The 5,199-nt window shown below is 47.5% G+C and overlaps 1 non-coding gene across 1 annotated transcript; it reads right to left on the reverse strand.

Annotated features, from left to right (window-relative positions):
• Positions 1–681: 681 nt before the first annotated feature.
• LOC128595101 (U6 spliceosomal RNA) lies at positions 682–787 on the reverse strand. The gene has a single exon (XR_008382784.1). It is a non-coding gene; the product is annotated as a U6 spliceosomal RNA (small nuclear RNA).
• Positions 788–5,199: the final 4,412 nt, after the last annotated feature.

The raw sequence follows: 5,199 nt of genomic DNA on the forward strand, positions 1-5,199 counted from the left end.
GAGAACCAGGGTGTACAATTTTATTGGGGAGGGGGTCTTTTCTCTCACCACGAACTCGCATCAAGTTTCCATTCCAAGTCAGGTCCCTCCCTGCTCCCACTAGAGCTCTGGATAAGCCAGATCCTCTCCTTTTGGAGTTGTCCTCTCTCCCTCCCTTCATTTCTTCTTCACTCTCTCCTTCCCTTCTTTCCAAGTTCAACTCTAAACTCACCCCTTCAGGGTGTTCTGAAATGAACACTCGACCTGCTCACCCCACGACCTAGGCTCACCCTTCTCACCCCACAACACTGACTGCCCCCCCACCCCCCACCCAGGCTTCATGGGATCCACATCCTTTTGGTTGCTTGTGCATCTGTGGGCCAGTGGAGAGGTGGCTGAGGATGGGGAAATGGAGCTGATCTTGACTCTCGGGCTATCAGACTGTAAGTGGAAGCAGGTAAGCAGGTGAGCAAGCCCTCTGAGCTTCCTTGTCAGGAAGATAGGAGAATACCAGCCACCTAGCTGGGGACAGCAGGAGGATTTAAGGAGAGGACACAGCAAGGCTGCAGGCATTATGCATGATGCTCCCTCTGGCCCTTCAGGACTGCTCCTAAGTCACCTCCTCTGAGAGTCCTCCCTAACTTCATCACAAGCCATGACCCACTTGCCTTTTCTGGTCACATAATTTTACAAGTCTCTCTCTCTGTAGTGGAATGCTTCATGAACTTGCGTGTTGTCTTTGCTCAGGGCCATGCTAATCTTCTCTGTATTGTTCCAATTTTAGAATACGTGCTGCCTAAGCAAACACATATAGATAGCTCTTGGTGTATTTGTCTATTTCCCTCTGCTAGAATGTCACAAGATGGATGAGGGCAGGGACATTGTCTATACTGTTCATCACTCAATTCCAGGCACCTTGAATAGTGCCCGGCAGACAGTGACTGAGCACCAGGGTTGTAGCAGGGGCTTTATAAATTACTGTGCATCTCTGTCTAGTTTGCTCCAATATGTAAGCCCAACTCACCTTCATGCCTGAAGGAATCCCAGCTCAAATGACCTGCCTAATCCAGTAGTGGGAGCACAGCCCTGCCTGGGCTTCTGTGTGGCCTGCCTCAGGCAGGGGAGGCTATGCTGCCTAGAGGCACCTTATGACCTGCTCTTCAGGGCTCAGGCCAACAGGGCTGCCTGTTCCACTCCTTCTACGTAAATATCTGACATCAGGACTCATGGATCCTGGAGCTGTACAGACCCTGGTCAGGGTCGAAGACATCCAAACAAGATCTATAGGGATACCTGTCATGGCAGAGGCTTGGGTTCAGATTCCAGCTCAGTCTGTCATCTGCTGTGTGACCTTGGGTATCAGACTGGCTCTGTGGATATATCAGTTTTCTATTATATGTGTTTAACAAACATTGACAGGACATTAATGACTTGGCAAATGTTGTTTTAAGAGCTTTATACACACGTAATTCATTTACTCCTCCCAAGAACTCTGAGAGATGAATTAATAGTATCCCCCATTTTTTTTATTTTTTTGAGACAGAGCCTCAAGCTGTCACCCTGGGTAGAGTGCTGTGGCATCACAGCTCACAGTAACCTCCAACTCCTGGGCTCAAGCAATTCTCCTGCCTCTGCCTCCCAAGGAGCTGTAAGTGGCTGGGACTACAGGCACCTGCCACAACGCCTGGCTATATTTATATATATATATATATATATATATATATATATATATATATTTTTTTTTTTTTTTTTTTTTTTTGGTTGCAGCCGTCATTGTTGTTTGGCGGCTCGGGCTGGATTCAAACCCGCCAGCTCAGGTGTATGTGGCTGGCCCCTTAGCCGCTTGAGCCACAGGCGCCGAGCCTAGTATACCCCATTTTAAATATAACAAAAATGGGGCGGCATCTGTGGCTCAGTGGGTAGGGTGTGAGCCCCATATACCGAGGGTGGTGGGTTCAAACCCGGCCCCTACCAAACTGCAACCAAAAAAAATAGCCAGGCGTTGTGGCGGGCACCTGTGGTCCCAGCTACTCGGGAGACTGAGGCAAGAGAATCGCCTAAGCCCAGGAGTTGGAGGTTGCTGTGAGCTGTGTGAGGCCACGGCACTCTACCCAGGGCCATAAAGTGAGACTCTGTCTCTACAAAAAAAAAGAAAGAAAGAAAGAAAAAGAAAATATATATATAACAAAAATGAGGCAGGCATAGAGAGGTAAACCGACTTTCCCAAGGTGTACAGGAGGGAATTCAAGCCCGGATGGTTCTGCCCAGAGTCACTGTTAGTAACCACTACCAGGGGTCCTCAAACTTCGGCCCATCGGCCACATGTGGCGGTGTGCTTGTATTTGTTCCTGTTTTGTTTTTTTACTTCAAAATAAGATATGTGCAGTGTGCAAAGGAATCTGTTCATAGTTTTTTGTTTAAACTATGAACAGCCCTCCCATGGTCTGAGGGACAGTGAACTGGCCCCCTGTTTAAAAAGTTTGAGGACCCTGCAAGCCTTGCTGGGGAATGCTAGGGAAGGGCCAGTCTTTGCCTTCCAGGAATTTGAATTTACTTCTTGTGATGGTGCCTCCCTTGTTTATCTACACATTCACCTTCCTGAAGGTGTCATTTGGCTTTTCTAAGCAAGATTCTCCCCACCCTTCTCCAAATCTAATCATGAACTCCCCCTTACTTCCAGAAGGAAACAGCTACCAGTGTGCCAGAAAATTGGCTCATTAGATGCCAACACTAATAGAGAGTTTGTTGATTGCTGTGGTGTGAATACTCCTGCCACAGCCAACTTCCGGCTACTAACCTGATGTCACTGAGCGGGCAGCTACAAAGAGATGCTCAAAGTCAGATCTCAAGAGTCACAACGAGAGAGCTCCAGCACACCACGTGGCAGCAGAGGTGAGTAAGGGGCTGTGGTGAGTACCAAGCACCAGCTCATCCCTGAACCTGGTGACCATGCTTCCATTACACACAACTTCTCCCTGCCTCACGGGCTCTGCCTGGTCTACACCCCTCACACTTGCCTGCAGCTGCCCTTCCTAAGCCACCAGGACATGCGGATCTGCTTTGGTCACCTGGAAAGAGGGTGTACCAGCTAGGCAGTTTGAGAGCAGCACAACTCTGGTGTGACAGGCAGCCGGCAGCAACTCAACTGCGGCTCATCTTCCTGTTTAGAGCAGCCTATCCTCCTTGCCCCACCCTGGTATCTCCTAGATGCTTCCAGGATAAAGTTCCAACTATCTTAGCCTGCCCCTGTCCGGGCCCTATCTTTCTTGCAGGCCCTTACCCACCAGCAACCTCCATTCTAACCAGCCCATAGACATGTCTGACTCTTCCCCATCACCACTCCTTTGCTGGAATTGTGTGCTGCCTGTCAGGAATGCCATTCCTCTGCCTTGCCGAGGATGGGGAGGACCCTCATGGCTCTCAGCTGGCCCAGTTTTTCCCTAGGCTGGCTTTGCAGGGCACTCTCACCCACAGGGCTTCCTCCCTCCCGGGCCACCTGTGGGATTTATGGCCCAGCAGGCTCTCAGACCTGGAATTTTCAAATAAAACTCAATTGTGAGTTTCTTGAGGGCATGAGTGTCTTATTTTTCCCTATCCTCTGTACCTACTTAGCAATGTGTTATAAAGCCTTAATCTATTCCCCCAAATTTTGCTGAGACCTGTGAAGACATTGAGAATACATGGACAGATGTCACAGTCCTTGTGTTCAAGAAACTCATAATGAGGGAGGCAAAAGGGAGTGGAAAATGACACTATCATCTGCAGGTGGGAGCGCAGATTGGCTCAAGCTTTTAGGAGAACCGTTTGGCAGGGTTACCAAAGCGATAAACAGGTGCACCTCATTTATCCTGATGATTCTGTAGATATTTCGGAAATAAATTGAAACAGACAAGGGAGCATGTACTTATTACTGTATTGTTCATTCTCTGTATCAATAAAGAGAATTTCCAGCATCACAGGTAAAAAAAGGAAAAGGGAAAAATGCCCAGATGGGTTGTTCCAGATTTGGAGGGTATGTTTGGGATGGCCTGGCTTAAAAAATACACTAAGTAGGGAGGGATGGGAAAAGGAAGAGCAGAGAGAGGGAAGGAGCGAGGGGGTGGGGTCTTGGTGTGTGCCACACCTTTCGGGGGCAAGACACAATTGTAAGAGAGTCTTTACCTAACAAATGCAATCAGTGTAACCTGGTTTCTTGTACCCTCAGAGTCCCCAACAATAAATAAATAAATAAATACACTAAGTGTTCAGGATGAAATTCACTTGGCTGATGGGGGTGACAGGAGGGGTAAAGGTCCTCTTTGAGGCAGGCTACTGACCTCTTTCATACCCATGCCATATCCACTTTTTATATTTTAATATTTATAGATATGAATAATCATTATAAAAATAGTAAAATTTACATAGTCCTTACTATGAGCCACACACTGTTCTACACTGGTTAACTCCAGTGTGAAGTTATATGTGAAGAAGGTACTATTATTATTATTGTTGTTATTATTATTATTTTTGAGACAGAGCCTCAAGCTGTCGCCCTGGGTAGAGTGCTGTTGCGCCACAGCTCACAGCAACCTCCAACTCCTGGGCTGAAGGAATTCTCTTCCCTTGGCCTCCCAAGTATCTGGGACTATAGGCATCTGCCACAACGCCCAGGTATTTTGGAATGTAGTTGTCATTGTTGTTTGGCAGGCCTGGGCTGGATTCGAACTCGCCAGCTTTGGTGTATGTGGCTGGTGCCTTAGCCACTTAAGCTATAGGCGCCTAGCCAGTACTATTATTATTATCCCATTTTACAGATATAATAATGGATGCTCAATAAGTAAGTAATTGCCATAGTTACACAGCAAGTTAAGGTATGGAACTAGGACTCGTCCAGTTCATACCCACGGAAGCCCTTTTGTACCCCTCTCTGACCCCATGCCTGCCCTTCCTCCCCAGAGGCAACTATTTTGTGTGCTATTCTTATAACTGCTTTTTAGTTGTGCTGTATATGTACATATCTAATAGGGGTGTCCAATCTGCAGCCCTCAGGCTTCATGAAAATTATATGAGGACTTTTTTTTTGAAGCAGAGTCTCACTATGTTGCCCTTGGTAGAGTGCTGTGGCATCACAGCTCACAGCAACCTCCAACTCTTGGGCTTAAGCGATTCTCTTGCCTCAGCCTCCCAAGTAGCTGGGACTACAGGCACAATGCCTGGCTATAATTTTGTTGTAGTGGTCAT

This window comes from Nycticebus coucang, chromosome 9 (genome assembly GCF_027406575.1).
Source record: "Nycticebus coucang isolate mNycCou1 chromosome 9, mNycCou1.pri, whole genome shotgun sequence".
In the NCBI taxonomy this organism is placed as follows: domain Eukaryota; kingdom Metazoa; phylum Chordata; class Mammalia; order Primates; family Lorisidae; genus Nycticebus; species Nycticebus coucang.